Source organism: Manis javanica, chromosome 4, assembly GCF_040802235.1.
Source record: "Manis javanica isolate MJ-LG chromosome 4, MJ_LKY, whole genome shotgun sequence".
Lineage (NCBI taxonomy): Eukaryota > Metazoa > Chordata > Mammalia > Pholidota > Manidae > Manis > Manis javanica.
This window is the reverse complement of record NC_133159.1, coordinates 109,174,639-109,193,914: the sequence shown is the minus strand read 5'-3', so window position 1 is coordinate 109,193,914 and position 19,276 is coordinate 109,174,639. Positions and strand designations below refer to the sequence as shown.

The following is a 19,276-nucleotide window of genomic DNA, read 5'->3' as shown; positions in this document are numbered from 1 at the left end:
GGGAGAGGGAGCCCAGGACTGCAAAACACCCAGCCCTAGCCATCTGCACCGGAGCGCAGACACAGTGTGTGGGGTGCTGGATACTAGGGAAATGGGACAGTAAGACCTGTGAGCAGGTCCCCGCAGCTGGCGCCCCTGGGACAAAGAAAAGCGAGTGCTTTTTGAAAGACTTAAAGGGACAGGGACCCCACAGCTGGATGGAAGCACCCTGGCACACTCAGCCCAGCAGCTGGGAATCCCAGGGAACTCCAGGAACCGTAACCCCCTGGACAGCAGCACAGCTCGGAGGCCTCTCATGGAGATAAACAGCCTTCTGCCTGTTCCCCCTCCGACGTGGCTCCGCCATAGTGGAGAAGCAGCCTGACGCTGGCCACGCCCACAGCAACCGCAGAACTCCACAGCTGCCGGGCAAGAATTAGAAACCCCGTCTGCATGCAGCTACCCAGCATAAGCCGCTAGGGGTCGCTGTTCTCCCAGGAGAGGAAGGCCACAAACCAGCAAGAAGGGACTTTCTCTTAGCCAACACACGAGCCAGCTCCCCACAAATACCTCTATTGCCATGAAAAGGCAGAAGAATTTGATACAGACCAAGATCACAGAGGCAAACCCTGAGAAGGAGATAGACCTAACCAATCTCCCTGAAAAAGAATTAAAAATAAAGCTCATAACCATGCTGATGGAGCTGCAGAGAAATATATAAGGGATGATGTCTGGAAGGAGATTACAGAAATGAAACAATCTCTGGAAGGATTTATAAGCAGAATGAATAAGATGCAAGAGGCCATTGATGGAATAGAAACCAGAGAACAGGAACGCATAGAAGCAGACACAGAGAGAGAGAAAAGGATCTCCAGGAATGAAACAATATTAAGAGAACTGTGCGACCAATCCAAAAAGAACAATATCTGCATTACAGGGGTACCAGAAGAAGAAGAGAGAAAGAGGGATAGAAAGTGTATTTGAAGAAATAATTGCTGAAAACTTCCCCAAATGGGGGAAGGAAATAATTGATCAGACAACGGAAGTGCACAGAACTCCCAACAGAAGGGACCCAAGGAGGACAACACCAAGACACATAATAATTAAAATGACAAAGATCAAGGACAAGGACAGAGTTTTAAAGGCAGCTAGAGAGAGGAAAAAGGTCACCTACAAAGGAAAACCCATCAGGCTATCATCAGACTTCTCAACAGAAACCTTACAGACCAGAAGAGAATGGCATGATATATTTAATGCAATGAAACAGAAGGGCCTTGGACCAAGAATACTGCATCCAGCACGACTATCATTTAAATATGAAGGAGGGATTAAACAATTCCCAGAAAAACAAAAGTTGAGGGAATTTGCCTCCCACAAAACACCTCTACAGCATATTTTAGAGGGACTGCTCTAGATGGGAGCACTTGTAAGACTAAATAGATGTCACCAGAGAAAATAAAATCACAGCAAAGAAAGCAGCCAACCAAATACTAACTAAAGGCAAAAAATAAAATCAACTACCCACAAAAGCAGTTAAAGGAAACACAAAAGAGCACAGAATAAAACAACCAACATATAAAGAACAGAGGAGGAGGAATAAGAAGGGAGAAAAATAAAGAATCACCAGACAGTGTTTAAAATAGCTCAATAAGCGAGTTAAGTTAGACAGTGAGATACTAAAGAAGATAACCTTGAACCTTTGGTAACCACGAATCTAAACCCTTCAATGGCAATAAGTACACATCTTTCAATAATCACCCTAAATGTAAATGGACTGAATGCACCAATCAAAAGACACAGAGTAATAGAATGGATAAAAAAGCAAGACCCATCTCTATGCTGCTTACAAGAGACTCACCTCAAACCCAAAGACATGCACAGACTAAAAGCCAAGGGATGGAAAAGGATATTTCATGCAAACAACAGGGAGAAAAGAGCAGGTGTTGCAGTAGTATCAGACAAAATAGACCTCAAAACAAAGAAAGTAACAAAAGATAAAGAAGGACATTACATAATGATAAAGGGGGCAGTCCAACAAGAGGATATAACCATTATAAATATATATGCACCCAACACAGGAGCACCAACATATGTGAAACAAATACTAACAGAACTAAAGGAGGAAAGAGAATGCAATGCATTCATTTTAGGGGACTTCAACACGCCACTCACTCCAAAGGATAGATCCACCGGACAGAAAATAAGTAAGGACACAGAGGCACTGAACAACACACTAGAACAGATGGACCTAATAGACATCCATAGAACTCTACATCCAAAAGCCACTATTTACAGTAGCCAAGAAATGGAAGCAACCTAAGTGTCCATCAGTAGATGAATGGATGGGGAAGATGTGGTACATATAAAAATGGAATATTATTCAGCCATAAGAAGAAAACAGATCCTACCATTTGCAACAACATGGATGGAGCTAGAGGGTATAAATAAGCCAGGCAGAGAAAGACGAACACCAAATGATTTCACTCATATGTGCAGTATAGGAACAAGGAAAGACTGAAGGAACGAAACAGCAGCAGAATCACAGAACCTAATAATTGACTAACAGTTACCAAAGGGAAAGGGACTGGGGAGAATGGGAGGGAAGGGAGGGATAAGGGTGGGGAAACAGAAACGGGGTATTACAATTAGCATGTATAATGTGGGGGGGTCATGGGGAGGGCTGTGCAACAGAGAACACAAGTAGTGATTCTACAGCATCTTACTACACTGATTGACAGTGACTGTGAAGGGGTATGTGGGGGGGACTTGGTGAAGAGGGGAGCCTAGTAAACATAATGTTCTTAATGTAATTGTAGATTAATGACAAAAAAAATAATAATAGTAATAACAGTAAGGCTTAATAGTTGAGGATCATCTTAAGGTGTGTATTCTAAAAGCAATGACTAAAATGTGAAGCATAATACCTACACATCAAAATCTGTGAAGCTTTTCTGCAGTTGTGACTTAATTTTCACCAAATAATTCAGCACCTGGCCAAAATCTGTACTTCTGTTGAGCTCAGGTGCTTGAGCAAAAGGAAATGAGCAAGGCACCCAGCTGACTCCATTGTCACGCCAGTTTAAGTCGAACACTTACAGTCTTTGCACACATATGCAGTGCTCGGTTACTTTCCTGTGGCTTTACATGCACTGTGCTCAGCTGTCACGTCACATCAATTGGAAAGAACAATTTTATGAGCCAGTAGGGGTCTGGCAGGTTGTATCTCTCAAAACCTTTTTAATTAACTCACTAAAGTCTTTAATCTAAGGAAGCAGCTCTGTAAATCTCTTCAAAAAGTTTCTACTGCTTAGCAGTCTAACAGCATTAAAATAAACTAGGTCTCGATGTTCTGCTTTAACCTTCCAAACATACTAAAAACTGAATATGGCTAAGGGCAGAAACACAAAGAAAATTCAATCTTAATTTCTCCATCAAATCATGTGACTTGAAGAGCTCCCAGCCCAGTCTCCTAATGAATGAGGTAATGGAAGCTGAGGCCCATGACTTTTGACATGAATAACTTGAATAACATGTAGAAACCTTTTGTTCCCTGACCTGTGTTAAGAGAACTTAGTTTTTCCATATTTAAACAAACTTCTCAAGTTCCATACTGACAAGCCATATTGAAGGGTAGGCCCTTCTAGTTAATTAGGCACACTATTTTTCCCCTGAAATTTTTAAGTGGTCCACATTCAGGTCAAGAGAGCCTGCATCTGGTAAAAGGGTAGTAAAGATGGTTGCCACTCCACACTAAGTTTCACTTATGAAATGAAGTCATTGTGCTAGAGGGTCCCCCATCCTGGTATTTTCCCTATGTGTATAATATGGGACATGACATGCTCATTTATTCAACCAAGATTTATTGAGTGTTTGCCATGTGCAAAGCACTTTGGAGGGTACCAAGCTGTCATTTAATGAGTCCCTATTGCATTCTAGACCCTTTAAAATATACAATACTGCAAGATTAACTCCATTTCACTGCAGAATAAAACCGGGTCCCTACATTGAAGGAGTTTATATTTCACAAAGATTTTCTGGAATACAGAATGAGACAGACTTTTATGTAGACAAAATCATAAATGTTGTTTCTCATTAAATTAGTAGGGTTCTCAGATTGTTTAGTCTGTAGTACCCAAAAGCATCTGAACTAAGCACTCCCCAAACGTTTGTTGTCAGTGCCAACCAGGAGACAGAGACAGGCTTGTTTTCTAGCTACACTAAGAATAGCATGGCAAAAAATGTTCAAAATTCATGTAGCAATAAAGCAAAATTTCCTAAATCTGAACAAGGAGAAACTGGGTAAATTACCTACCATCGAGATTTTAAAAAAAAATAATCTTAATTAAACTTGAGTTGAGCTAGGTATAATCTTACCCAGGTGAAAAAGGGATGTGTATTAGAATGAAGTAAAACAAAAAGTCAGTCCTCACCCACAGAAGCATTCCTTACTCAGCAGGATGATGCTTTGGGGAGTCGACCTCCATTTTGCAAAAGTACTACCACCCCAAAATCTTACTCTGAGTGACAGATGAGGGCGGAAGACAGACTTGGAGCCTGGTCCTGGGGCCTTTTAAATGTTATTTACATCTAAATTGGAGAGAAGAAAAATAAGCAGGAAAAACTCTATGCTTTAAACCGTACTTTAATTTTTTCTCCAGGACACTTCATTTTCTGCCTTCTAAATATGGCTCCCTTAACTCTGAGGCCAAGAGATTATGATGACGAAAGAAATTATCAAGAAGGAAAAGGAGCTCCAGATAACCCAAATCCAGTCCAGGGCTCAGGAGACCTCAGGCCCCATCCTCAAGTCCCCGGCCGCCAGCGCTCCCTTCCGGGCGGCGGGCGCGCCACAGCAGAGCGCCGGCCGTCGCCGCTTGCTTCCCCGCAGCCGCCCCCGCCGCCCGACACTCCGCACCCACCGCCGCCCCGCCCCGGGCGTTCGCTCCGCTGCAGTCCGGGCCGCGGCACCTCACCTAGGGATTATTTCCTCCGAATGTAACCTTCCACCAACTGGAGGGAAAAGTTCCCCGAGGCCGGAGAAGGGTTGGGGCGCTGAGTACTCGAGGGAGCCTGGCATTTCAGGAAATCTCTTCTCTATGAAATAGTTGAGGCCCCAGACTACAGGTTTGTTGGGTTAGTTGTAAAAGGTGCACGGTGATGCTAAATCTTTTAAGATGGAGGTTTAAAAAAACAATGTAAAATAGATTACACTGAACAAATGAGTCATGTCTTCAGACTTTTCAATACATTATGTTGATTCTGTGATCGTCCCCCCGCCCCACCACGTTCTCCCTGCCTACACCGGCTCCCAAATCCTGTTCAGCTGTAGGGAAAACAAGGTTCCCTGAGAAAGACATCTTAAATCCTACAGACAAAAGTCAAACCGAGAAACCCTATTTTTTTGGACAGTGTGGTGAATTCTGTCTGTATTCTGAATAGGTAAACTAACCTGAAAAGAGATTTAATGATTAGGAAAACCCACTAGACCTGTATTTTTCAAATTGAGTGGCAGAATCGCTTTCACAAGGAGTGTTAGGGAGGGAGGAGCCAGAATACTCATCTGAAAAGAAAAAATTACATGGTAAGGATCAATATTCTCTCTTGAAACATGTATTAGAAGAGAATATTGTATGTGTTTACATGTATCCAGTTGAGATGAACGTTAATATGGGTTGCTGTCAAAAAATGTTTGAAAATCACTGTACTAGGCAGAGTTATTTAGAATGCTTAGATTAGAAAGGTTTGGAAAGTCTTTTATTCCTCTATACTTGGTATTTCATTTAAAGAATAGTGCAAACTTTAATTTGTCTTTCTTATCATCTTCCCATTTCAACATCTGCTATTAATGATTTGCATTTTATCTCTTTAAAGCTATTATTTCAGTAGAGAGCTATAACTGTAAATATGAAGGCAATTTTGCCAAGCTCCCTGTCTTTCTGTGGCTCCTCTTCTACCGTGTGACCTGGAGCCATGGGCGTATTCCAAATGTGTGCAAACACACTATCTCCAATGCAGTCCCAAGACCCTGGGTTGCTGGAATATTGTGTAATCAAGTACTCCTATAGATCTATTTCATTTATATTTATATTTTTAAATATTTTTCTCTTTTCCCTTATTGCTTACTTTAGAGATTTTATTTTATTTTAGTATCATTAATGTAAAATTACATGAGCAACATTATGATTACTAGACTCCCACCATTATCAAGTTATTTTAGAAATATTATCCTCCTGTATAGGTAACATGAAAGCCTGAAGTGCTTGAATTTGACTTTGTCCTTTGTCAGTAGGGGAAGCTCTCTTTTTGTGCTAACGGGGGCTGCCGGCTGTGACTGAATTTTCTTTCTTTACTATTCCTTTGCCTTGATTACACACATTCACTTCATTGCATTTTCATTTTATTCAACATTTGGATCAGAAGGCCCACATGTTTATGTGGGTGAGGGTGCTGATGGTAAGGAAACACTCCTCATGGTCAGTAGTGGGCCATTGGCCCAGTAAAACAATAAAATTATTATCATTTATCATTCACAGTTATATTAATAGCTAACATTTACTCCACACTTTTCTGTGCCGAGCATCTTATATGCATTAGTTTAGTGAACCATCCTAATAACCCTAACTCAGAGTTGAAGACACTGAGCTCAGACAGGATTAAGTAATGTGCTAGTTAGTGCCTGACAGAACTCCACCCGCTGCTAGACTCTCCTTCCACGTTTTACACTGACTCCCTGAATACTGGGCATTTCTCCTAAAGACCTCCTGCTTAAAAGGCAGTTGGGATATCCTGAGGTATTTTGATGTCGCTTGGAAGTCATGTTTTGTTAGCTGACATCTGAAGTGTACTGTGCATACTCTGCAGATGTTGCTTACAAGGCAGGACGGGGTCATTGCAGATACGGACTGATGAAGGGGAAACCTGGATAAAACATTCACAAAACTGTATACTATTGTGTTTTGGGAGAGAGAAAAGCAAACACTGTGAACTTATTTAAGTTTTTATTTCCTCTACATGTCTATCTTGGGTCAGGGTTGTTACTCAGCTAGTTGTTCAACATTTTGAGTATCAACCCTGGCAATAAATCTTGGAGTTTGACCTATGGGGATCACAGGGCAGTTGGAGATACATGAAGGAGAAGAATAGGGTATGAGGAGAATTTAGTACAATTAGAAAAGTAGTATTTTAAAAAATAGCATGCTTCCCTTTTTTTCCTTTCTAGATAAATGACTTTATATTTAGTTGGCCTTGGCATCCATCTGCCTGGGAAGATAAGGATTTGTTACAGAAGGAGTGGGGGGAAAATGCTGAGATATTCAGCTCTGACATTCAACATAAGATTTTATAGCCAGACAAAAACTTTCTAAGCCAGGTTAATAGTTTAAAATTTTTCCTAAATTCCTTTCAAGATTGAAAAGATTTTTCTGTAACTCTGAAAAGCCCAACTTGGAGGACTTAACTGAGGGAGTTCTCCCAAAGAGCACAACTGCCAGGCCATGGTGCCTGCTGCTCAGGGTAGAAGGACATCAAGTGGAAGAAGGTGGGAAACATGTGTTTTTTGGTCCTAGAGGATAATGGGAAGAATAAGAGAAAGAGAGAAAAAGGGGGAAAGGGAAAACTGTCAGATGTATGTCCTGATTTCTCCTCTCCAGGTTTCTGTCTAGAGATGGCAAGGTTCATCATGTAATTCAAGGGAATAGAGGAACCTGCTCCCAGTTGGGCCTCTGTGAGCAGGCAGTGCCCTCCTCTGGCATAGCACATCAGGTGAAAGTATATTCAGGCAGGAGGCCCTGAGGTCTAGATTGCCTGAGGTGAGAGCCACAGCGACCGAATGTCTGGCTGAGGAGCTTGCTGGATGAGTGACCTTAGTGGGGCAAGATGGACACTGTAGTGAACACTGCAGTGAACCAGGCACTCCGCCACCCCAGGATGAGGGCCAAATAGGCCACATGGACAAACTGTCGAAGCGCCTATGGAGCCAGAGAGCTAAGGGGAGTTGAGAGAGAGCCATGAGGCCTGAACCTAAGGAAGGCCAGCTCACATGTTATATCCATATGGTCTTAAATCACAGATTTCAGCTGCAAACACCAGTAGGGCAAGGAATGGCCAAGTGTAGAAGGGACATTGTCCCCAAAAGCAAGAGGAGCCAAAGAACACAGTGCTTGGGAGGCTCTGAATTCTCTCCTTTGTCATGTGGTTTTAAGAAGCCATGCTTATCCTGACAGACCCGGAAAAAAGCTAGGGATAGGGATGCAAATCTGAGCATGCTGAGAAAACCAAGTGTTATTTTCCTAAAGCAAATGAGTGTTACCTAAAGAGATTGTTTAAATTATTTGATGAGACTTAACTTTATTTTTGGCTTAAGAAATATTATTTTAATAAAATAATTATGAAGTATGTAAGAACCACAAGAAATAAGAATATAAGGAACTTATTACCTACCACTCAGTATAAAAAATAAAACATTACCAATACAATTTAAGCTTGACCCCACAAAGGTCACTGTATTAGGTTGAACAATTTGTTGCCAATATTAGATAGTTTTTACCTACAAAAAACTCCAGCAATTTTATAAGATTCAACCTAATATTTTATTTAGCCTTTATGGGTTTGATCAGTACCTTGATTTTTCTGTTGCCCACTTGAAATGCCTTTCTTCCTTTCTCTCATTTCTCCACATCCTACTCATGCTCCAGATCTGAGTCCTACTCCTTTCCAGAAGTTTCCACTGAAGAAACTTGAGTCTTCATAGAGCTTTGCTGTCTCTTCTAGAATGTACTGTCTTCTACCATTAGCATTGTTTTATATGTCATATTATGTAACTGTCTGGACCACATAAATTAGCACTTGGCAATATTATGTTACATGTTATGCTGTTTTGTTAATTAACATGTGCAAGAAATAATAGGCTTTTACTAAATATATGGCTGATTAAAAACAATAAATTAATTATTTCTTGGAAGTATTACTTCCTGCGATTTTATAAAAGATGCTTGAGCTATTTAGAAGAGATACCTGAAGGTGACATATCTAAGAAAGAATCAGAATAGAGAGCCTGTCATCCATGAGTATAGTCACATTTTATCATGTCCCATAAAATAACTTTATGATGGTATAGGGTATCTTAAAAAATAATAAGAGCCATCATTTATGGAGTAACTTATATAAAATGCCTAGGATGGTACCTGACTTATATCTCTAATACAATAACCCCACAATGTAAGTATATCAAGCTCTAACCAGTTGGCCATACTGACTCCCATTTTTAGCCATAAAAGTGTTCTGGGATAATTTCTTTTTTTCAGTCCCATCATTATACTGATGCAGTAGTTGGTATAGTTACGCTAGGCTGAATTAACAAGTTAGTCCTGGAATTTCAACAACTTGGCTCAATAAAGATTTGCTGTTGTTCTGGTAAAGTCCCACGTATTTTGGACAACCCACTGGTTCAGCTGTCCTTCCTCGGATGACACAGGGATCCAGGTTACTTCCATTTTTGTGGTTCTACCATCTCACTAAATGGGAAGAGAGGAGCCATACCAAACTCTAAGTGCTCTGGGCTGGAAATAACTCATCACTTACTCGTATTCCCATTTGCCAGGACTCAAATTTGAGGTCCTACCTAATACAGATGCAAGGGAGGCAGGGAAATGTGGTGAGCACATGAATATTCACTAAGCCACAGCCAATGAATCAGGTGAAGCAGGGCCAGGCATCCCAGGAGGGTTACTTTATTTGCAGGGTTGGAGAATCCAATTGTATCAGTTCAACTGGCTGAGGTAGCTACACCAGATTGTCTTTTAGGCTTAGAGGTTCCTGGACTTTCCGAGATAATTGAAGAACATTTTGGGCAAAGATAAAGGAAGAAATAAAACAAGTAGCAATAATAAGTACTTAGTAATAAGAAGGAGAAGCAGCAGCCACTTATCAGAGTTAGAAGAATCTGTAATTCTTTGGACACGTGTTTCTTTCCTTACTGAATGATACATCATTTCTCTGGAAATATAAGGAGTGAAGCATAGTATCCAGTGAGCCCAGAGCCCAAAGTTCTTTTCCAAGAGTTCATGCACAGGCACAGGAATGGTTTCAGGCCTGAAAATGGTTGCAAATTTTTGTGTACATGTACAAATGTGTATTTCTCTAAGGGAGATGACCCTAACTTTCAGAGAGATTTTCAAGGGGTTCTTAATTAGAAAAGGTTAAGATTCACTTTTCTGGATTAGGAATAAGATCTCTGAATAGGGGAAGCAGAGATCAGAGGCTGCCAGGAAGGAGGGTGGATAAGAGGAAAGTCATATTCACACCTGACTCACAGCATTTACATACCAATGCATTTACACACAAACCTAGAAATGAGAATTATTTCCTGGATGAGCGAAGGTTAAATCATTTTCCTCCTGTAAATGATTTTTAATTGGTGAGTCTTAGTACTTCCACATTTTTAGATTTTTATAGCCTTTATGTTTCAGACAATATAAAAGGCATTAAAAATGAATCCTTGGCTGTCATAGTTGATGGCCAACTTGCTACCTCTAACTCTTACTCTGCAACAGAAAGAAGAGACCCCAAAGGATCTGACCACTTATCTACACCAGAAAACTTCAAAACTTAATTCTGGAGGTACTTCATGTCCTTAAAGAGAACAAAACAAGTTGTTTAATGTCCACAGTTACATTCTGGAAAATATCCATAACTATGCTAAAATACAAATACTGCTGAATTAGAAAAGAATGTATTCTAGTGAAAAAAGGAAGTTTTAATTAAACTTTACTTTGCAATCTATTACAATAAACAAGCCACAGAACAAGTATATCTATAAAGTATTCCAATTCATTTTTCCATGAAGCTTTATGGAATTAGCTTAATTACTTGATAATCATACCTGCTCATCTAGATGAAACAAGTAAAGCTTTGCTTCTCGTTGTCTCTTATATAATACTAATTTAATTCAAGATTTAACTACATTATTATCTTCCATGAAATCATACAGCAACTCACAGAGAAGTTTTGATTAGTGATGAAGTTGCTGCTCATGCTTTTCTTGCAAAATATATTCTGAAGACAGAGACCTTCAATTGTTTCTACTGAATGCTAATAAGGAACTCTTCTTTTAGAAACCGGGTCTGAAAACTGCCTCCTGTTATTTCTCACCTCCTGAGAATTTTGGGCCCCTAGGAAAGTCCTCAGCTGCTTTAAATATAAGGAGGAAACTGTCTTGAGAATGGGTTTCAGCCCTGGACAAGTTCACTACGGTTTCAGTGTGACCAAAATGACAGTAGAACGTTCCTAAGTGAAAGGGTTATACCCAACTTTATTTCCACTGTGGCAGGTCAATCACTAAAATTCCATTCATTCAGAGTAAGTCTGCATGCAGCAAGCCAGACTCTGCCTCTGGGTCTCTGTCCTTGGCACTGCCACCACTCCAGCCTCTGCTTTGCTCTCCTGCAACTTTGCAGCCATACCACTGTGTTGCCCAGAGCACTGGGTAGGACTCTTTTTATAGAGTCAGTAACAACATATTGCCCACACATGTGGCTAGCCAGCCAGGGCCAGGTGAGAATCCTGGCACAGGACCTTCATTTTATCCACAGTAACAAATAATATTCTTTAAAAACCTCATAGCAGCAACCTCCAAGTTCCCCATTTTCTGACACTGGTCAAACAGAGATCTTCACTTGCCCTTTATTTCACAATGCTTTCCCTGTCAAATTATGCATCCATGTCCTCCTTTCCACCTATACATGCTGGCTTCTCTTGACTCCCTGGCTCAGTGCAATCAGCTGTCAATCTTTTTGCACTGGGAGAGCTCCACTGTTTTTCTAGTTCTTATGTATTCCAAAATGAGTAGCTCCCTTTGAGCTCCTGGTTTTGACCAACCTGAGTGTGTTTTATAGGGAGTGGGATGTTTGTTTTTAAAGAAACTTGGCATTGTCCCACAGGAAGCTGCTTTCTCCCTGGACTGACCTCACAATCTTCTCCACTCCCCACCCTAACACATACTGGTCAGCCTCACACTGAACTTAAGCAGTTAGTGATTGAGTCTGTATATTAGCAAAATGACAGTGGAGGGGCACCCATGGCTCACTGCTTTTGAAGACATACTGAAATCATTTGTCTCTACTTTGACACTCTCCAAATTACAGGTGGTTCCAATTCTCAACTCGTGGGAGGAACCATAAGCCAAGGAAGCAAATAAGTGTTTCTATAACCATAGAAAAGAAACACTCTCCTGCTCCTTGTGAAGTGCTCAACTTGGGACTTCCATTAACTTTTGACTTCCTTTCTTTGAAACCTATATGAAGAGGATTCGATTTTTCTAAGTTGACAACTGAAGATTGAGCAGCTTTTTAGCAGCAGTATTAGGGTCCAATTTCTTCAAAATACCAAACTGGACTGGCTGTCAGACCCTCCCCAATATATTATAAAGGCACATGTGAATTGAATTCTAAAAGATTCCATCCAGTTATTTGTTCGTTGTTTTGGTTTCCCACGGTTATCAACATGGTTCAAACATAAGAGAGAACCACAGCTATCAGTTCTATTACTTCACTCTAGAAACGTGTGTGTTAACTGATGACAGCAAAATGTTCCAACACTGTCCAAATTAATATGGGCATTCCCTCTTTAGCATAGGGAATATGTATCTGGAAATGGGGGTGCTTACTATATAGTCCTTTTAGAGATGTTGTTTCAGTGTTGCAAGGTAATAGAGTTTTGTTCAAATCCTCTTAAGTCATAAAAAGTCTCTGCCCCTAATTTCTTCCAGCTATCAGTCACTCAACTGTTGATCAGTCCTCCCAGGCTGTGGCATAGGTAGGATACCTTTTGTAATGTCAAAGAGCTTACTCCATTCCCTCACTGTTGATCTTTACCCTTACCCTTGTTTCCTGAACTCTTTCCTCAAAGGTGCCTCCAGTCCCTGCAAAACTCTGATTTTAACATTCAGCATGGTATTCTTCCTCTATTTCTTTGTGGTAGACATTGCACCATCACTCACACACATTTTGTTAGCCATTATGGGTCAAAACTGTCTCCTAGGGCATAAAATAAATTACAGAAAAATTAGTCACAGAGAAGTAGACAACACACTGCAGAACTCAGTTGAGGTAGTAGCTCTACAGCTCCCACCTGCTCCGTGCCACTGTCATCTCTCACCTAGACTATTGCAATGGCCTCCTAACTCATCTCCCTGCATCCACCCTTGCCCCTACCAGCTATTCCCTACAAGCAACCTGAGTGTTCCTTTAAAAACATTAGTCAGGTCATATCACTGCTCAGCTCAAAATCATCCAGTGACTTCACTTTTACTAAAAGTAAAACCTGAACTTGGCTTCACTTTCTTCAGGTCTGTGCTCAAATGTCACTTTAATAAAGTCACTTTAATAAAGCCTTCTCCAACCAACCCACATAAAATAATTTTCCCATCCCTACCCCTGCACCATGCTCCAAATTCTTCCTATCGTGCCCCTTTCTCCATCCATAGCACCTATCACCATATCACATATTATATATTTATTTATATAATATGTGGCAGATTGCATTTTCCAAGACGGCCACAAGACTTTTCCATTACACATACTTCTTACAATGTGATATTTCTACTTTCTACTACTCCCTTTGAGAGATGTTCCCCACCCACCCTTGAATCGAGGGGAGCCAGTAACTGTGATGGCAGTGATGCTGTGTGACCTCTGACGCTAGGTCACAAAAAGCCATACAACCTCTGCCTGGTCTTCTTTGGGCACTCAGTCTTGGAACTTGGCCATTATGATATGCAGAAGCCCAGGCTGCATGGAGAGTCCAATAGCCAGATGTCCTGGCCAACAGCCCCAGCTGCAATCCAAACCAACAGTCATCATCAACTTCCAGACTTTTGAGGAAGCTTTTGAGATGATTTTAGTCCCAGCCACTGCATGAGACTCCAAGTGAGAACCACTTAGTTTAGCTTAATAACCTCCAGAAACATGAGGAATAATAATAAAATTGTTGTTCTTCTAAACCACTAAGTTTTGGGGCCATTTGTTATTCAACAATATAATATATACTGGAACAATTTGCTTGTGTGTATACTGCGTGTGTCTCCCCTAGAGTTTAAAATTTACGAATTCAGGGACTTGGGGCTATTACTGTATTTCCAGCACCTAGAACAGTCCTTGGCATATAACAAGTGCTGAATAAATATTTGTTAAGTGACTAAATGGGAGAATGATGCATTTTCAGTATGGCATGCTGTGATGATTATTGGTCAACAATGCATGGTACAGCCTGCTGGGCTAGACCTCATTGGGAGAGAGCATAATTTGGCACTTACAGCGTGGCAGAATATGTTTCAACAAGAATATCTCAGAGGCAAAGAACATTATAATGATTTAAAGTAATTATTGCAGGAAAGTATAAAATGAGATTAGAGCTTCATGTAGAATTTGTCTTCTGGTGGTTGATTCCATAATCCCACCGTGGATTTTTCCAAATCAGGTCTGGAAAGGCTTCAGAAGTATTTTCAGAAGGATTAGTGATTCTTTCAATTCAAATAATGAAGTTGTTCCTAAGAATGACTAGTTGAAATCACTCATGTTCTGAGTATGAAATGGGACGAGGTGAAATGCAAATGGGAAGCAATGAATGCATGCATGTGTGTGGGGGCACTATCTGGAATGCCTGCTTCCACTGCCTATTTTTGTAGACTGGTGGTTTGCATGGAGCATGTATATAAAGAGAAGGGGTAACTATGGTTCTTGATCCCCCAGTCTTGCACCAAGTGCTTCAACTTAGCATTTAGTTTGGAGAAAATATTTGTCTATTGTTTAGCAAGATCCTCAAATACCCAAGCAAAATATAAAATCTTATCATTATCTCAGGAGGTGGTAAAGGACAGAATTGTTAGCTGACTAGAAAAGAGGTTAGTTTTTGTTTGGGAGAAAATAACAGGTGGATAGTCTTGAATGGACTAATTTCTTTGGGCCAATTCATCTCAGCCTTGACTGAAGCAAGAAGCACAGATGGAGAAACTGGTTTCTTAGAATTGAGGATCTCTGCTGAGTCTCTTCACAATGGTTTCAAAGCAGTTTCCATGCATGAATCACCTTGGTAAGCACTCACATGTACTTCTTTCTAGGATCCAGAAGGGTTCAGCATAAAAATGGCTTTTAAAAGTTCTTCACTTAAGGCTACTGCCATAAAGCTACTTGGTTGAATGTCTCCTGAGGAAGAAGTGAGTGACATTTTGCTGCCTTTGTTCCAATGACTATTTCTGGTGACATTAGGCCTCACCATGTCTCTGAGGCATGAGTTTCCCCTCTTCGTCAGGTGTAAGCCTTGAATGGAAAGTAGGGTGATTCCCAAAATTTCCCTGTAAAGTCCAGGCAAATGCATTGGGAAATATTTTCCTTGGAAATCCCATTTTTCTCACCAAAATTTGGGTATTGCTTCTGAAGCTAATTATTATTTCATTTAAAAAATATATATATATATATATATATAATTTATTTATTTATTTATTTATAGGCCCAGACAAACTTGACTAGAAAAAAGGCCCGGGCGGGGGTTAGGATGATCCCATGACGTGTCACGAGCTCCAACCAATTGAAAAGCCACAGAAAGGGGAGGGCGGAAGTGACGAGCCATATCCCTCCGCGGGGCGAGAGGGTCTGTGGGGGGAGCCGACGTTTCTCTCCCCCGCGCCAGCTCCCGTACTCGGAGCCGCATTCCTTGGCCCCCCCACCCCCCTCCCTCGGGGCCCCCCCCCCGCCCCCTTCGAGAAAAAAATCCATTCCAAATCACTCGAACCCGAGGGAGGCATCCTTTCACCCTCGGGGAGACGAGCTTTCAACGGTTCCCTCTTGTTCGTCTCCCCCCAAGCCCCGGTCCCCTCCCCTGCTCCCACCCCCTTCTCCCGGCGCCGGGTGCAAGGTCCCTTTAAGGCGACGGCGCCTTCTTCGGGTCAGACTACCGGCGGCGACGACCACGGGAGGTGAGTGAGCGAGCGAGCCTTCTCTCTCCCCACCCACTTCTCCCGGGGGTTCCGTTATCTTTTCGCCCGGCGAGGCGTACGGATGAGAGACAATGAGAGGGGGGATGGGGCGGGTACGCGAGGAGTGGGGGCGGGGGCCCGGTGGCGCGCGTCCCCGCCCCCCGCGAGTGGCGGCGCGGCCGGCGGCGGCGGGCGTGGGGTGCGGCGCGCGAGCGCGTTTGAGTGCGTGTGCCCCGGGAGCCGCGCGGAGAGCTGGGCCGCGGAGGCCCCTGCCAGCCTGCCTGCCAGCCGGCCAACCCCACCGTCCGGCGCCCGGCGCGGCGCGCGCGCGCACGCGCACACGCACTCACGTCCCACTGCCCCGCACACATCCGACGTCCGCACGCACGCCCAGCGCCTGGCGTCTCGGAGGAGTGGGCGGCCGCGGGCGCGTGCGGAGGCCCGCTGGGCAAGGGGTGGGGGCGTGGGTGGTTCGCGCGGCGGGAGGAGGGGGCGCGGCTGCGCCGGGCCGACGGGTGACGTCCCCGTGGGGGCAGTGCCCGGGTCTTTCCGCCCGCCCCCGCCAGGGAAGGAGGGAGTGGGGCGCTGTTTTGAGCGCGAGGAGGAAAGTTAGTGATTGCTTTGCCTCTCCCTTGTGTTATGTAATCCCCACTCGGTCCAATAGTACATCCCAAGCTTTAGTGCACTGCAGTTAGATTACGAAGTGTCCTCCCTCGGCCCTACATTTTCTTTGGGTAGGCGCCGTGATTTGTGAAATGGGATGGGGATGAAAGTATTTATTTTTCTGGTTATATCCTGCCGCGGTGGGCGCCATGTTTATCCCAGGGACTATTTTCTCTGGATTTTTAGCATCTACTGAAAAGGAGTGGTGCCATTGATCCACCTGCTGTCTCTCGTTCCTGCGAGTTGTCCTAATTTCCTCTCCTCAGATGCGGATTCCCTCAAACTGTTAACAATGCTGAACGCTTTTTGCTCGCTTGTCTTGGACACCCTTAGCTCAAAAAAAGGTAGAGCAGAAGAGAGTCTTATAAGTCATGAAGCCTAATATTATTGTAGAGATAGAAATGGAAATGCAGGTGTACTATCTCAGAACAGCAGTCTTGTTGCAGACTGAAACCCAGCCATCTAAAGCTCTTACACCTCCCACCGCAGCTCAAAACCCCTCAGAAATGGGGTGTTACTTGTAAAGGAATTTCGCATCTAGATGAAGGGGAAATGGCGGGGCAGAGAAGGCTGCTTTTTGGCGAACGACATTGAATTTCGAGATCCGCGGTTCTTGGGACAGGGAATTGGACTCTGAATTAGAACTATTTAGCACAATCGTTTTTAACTTCGGGGTGCATAAAAAGTACCTTGGAGATAACTAAAAGTGCAATTTTGGGGACTTCATCTCCAAATCTTACTCTGGGACGGGGAGGACTCACAGTCCTTCAACTGAGACTGATTAAGGTAACCACCACGTTGAGAATTAACTGGTCTAGCATAAAGGTGCTCAGAATGTACTCTCAAAACAAATGGCAATCTGTGCCATTGATATCCTCATTTCCTATGTTATGGTTATTACATACCGGCTATATTAGTGGTGTATCTCAAACTGAAGGAAAAAGATTCTTGGGATGAAAAGGATTTTGTTAAAGAGTTTCCACCCCCACCTTGAACCAGTGGTATAATCTAGGAAATCATTTCTCAAAGTGTGGTCTGCTGACGCCTCGGGGTCCCTTCAGACCTTTTCAGGGGAGCTGCGAGGTCGTAACTACTTTCAAAATAATACTAAGACGCTATGTCTCTTTTTCACTGGCATTTGCACTGATGGTCCAAAAGCAAATGTTGGCTACAACTACTGGTGGTGCCTTAGCACAAAGTAATGCGGTTCCGTGAACCTCTACTATACCTACCTGAGAAATGTCCTTGATGAAGCAGTAAAAATGATTAAATCTCAGCGCTTCAGTACATTTCTTAATTTTTAGATCTTTGACCAAATGGGAAACAGGCATAAAACACTTAGACTGCCTTCTGAGGTATGATCCTTGTCATAGAAACGCTTTAAGATAGAGTTGGACTGCTTATTTTATGTAACAGCATTTTTACGAGGGAACAAACTACAATTTTTTTACACTTGAATGTTTGTCAGATGTTTTCTTGAAAATGTATGAAGTGAGCTTGTCACTTTGAGGTAAACAGTTGATGGTATTTGTTACCAGTGATTAAAATTTGAAATGAAAATCAAAATGTTTAAAAAGTTGCTATCTCAGGTTTGACAGCTTCCCAATACTTAAAAGGGTTTTCTTAAAGTATCACTGTTAAAGACTTTTCTTTTTAATGTTGTATAATAAAATTTGTCAACATTTGGTACCTGAGCATAACTCAGTAAATCTGTTATTTTCCAAATGACCAATGCATGCTGTTTTAAAAACCACTGTGACTAAAAAGATCCTTTCAAAATGCAAGATACCCCAATGGCTTTTAATGTACGAAATATGAAAAAGTTCATTGATAGGTTTTCAGATTCCAACATGTAACTTCCAACATGTTTTTCCTTTTAGAAAGGACCTTTTTGATGCGTTTTAGTATTATATAAAATATAAGAGCTATCTGAAAAGGTTTTTAGACTACTATTTATTTTCCTACTGTCCTGTGTGAAGCCAGATGTTCCTTTATATACTACACCAAAACTTGGAGCAACAGACTGAATGCAGAAACAGTTGTAAGAATTCAACTACCTTCTATTAAGCTAGACATAAGAGATTGGCAAAATGTAAAACAGTGTTACTCTTCTATTTGGGGGTAGAAATAGTAATTTTTTTTTTTTTGAGAGAGCATCTCTCATATTTATTGATCAAATGGTTGTTAACAACAATAAAATTCAGTGTAGGGGGGTCAATGCTCAATGTACAATCATTAATCCATCTCAAGCCTAATTCTCGTCGGTCTCCAATCTTCTGAAGCATAACGAACAAGTTCTTACATGGTGAATGAATTCTTACGTAGTGAATAAATTCTTACATGGTGAACAGTACAAGGGCATTCATCACAGAAACTTTCGGTTTTGATCACGCATTATGAACTATAAACAATCAGGTCAAATATGAATATTCGTTTGATTTTTATACTTGATATATATGTTGATCCCACATTTCTCCCTTTATTATTATTATTATTATTATTATTATTATTATTTTTACTAAAATGCTGAAGTGGTAGGCAGATGCAAGATAAAGGTAGAAAACATAGTTTAGTGCTGTAAAAGGGCAAATGTAGATGATCAGGTGTGTGCCTATGGACTAAGTATTAATCCAAGCCAGACAAGGGCAGCAAAACATCCACGGATGC

At 41.9% G+C, this 19,276-nt stretch overlaps 1 protein-coding gene and 1 long non-coding RNA gene across 4 annotated transcripts in view; one reads left to right on the top strand and one right to left on the bottom strand.

Moving 5' to 3' along the window:
• The window catches only part of LOC140848985 (uncharacterized), a 50,030-nt gene extending 35,815 nt beyond the window's left edge, over positions 1 to 14,215 (bottom strand). The window contains exons 1-3 of one of the 2 annotated variants that reach the window (XR_012130369.1): positions 13,408 to 14,215; positions 12,855 to 13,010; positions 8,758 to 10,608 (exon numbers count right to left, since the gene is read on the bottom strand). This is a non-coding gene — a long non-coding RNA (uncharacterized lncRNA). Of the gene's footprint in view, positions 1 to 8,757; positions 10,609 to 12,854; positions 13,011 to 13,407 lie in introns of those variants that run through there. The other variant, XR_012130368.1, reaches the window with a different exon arrangement.
• A 1,516-nt stretch (positions 14,216 to 15,731) lies between these two features.
• Positions 15,732 to 19,276, top strand: part of POGZ (pogo transposable element derived with ZNF domain) — a 59,173-nt gene continuing 55,628 nt past the window's right edge. For both annotated transcript variants that reach the window (XM_073234631.1, XM_073234630.1), the window contains exon 1: positions 15,732 to 15,946. The gene's annotated coding sequence lies outside the window, so the exon portion shown is untranslated. The remainder of the gene's footprint in view (positions 15,947 to 19,276) is intronic.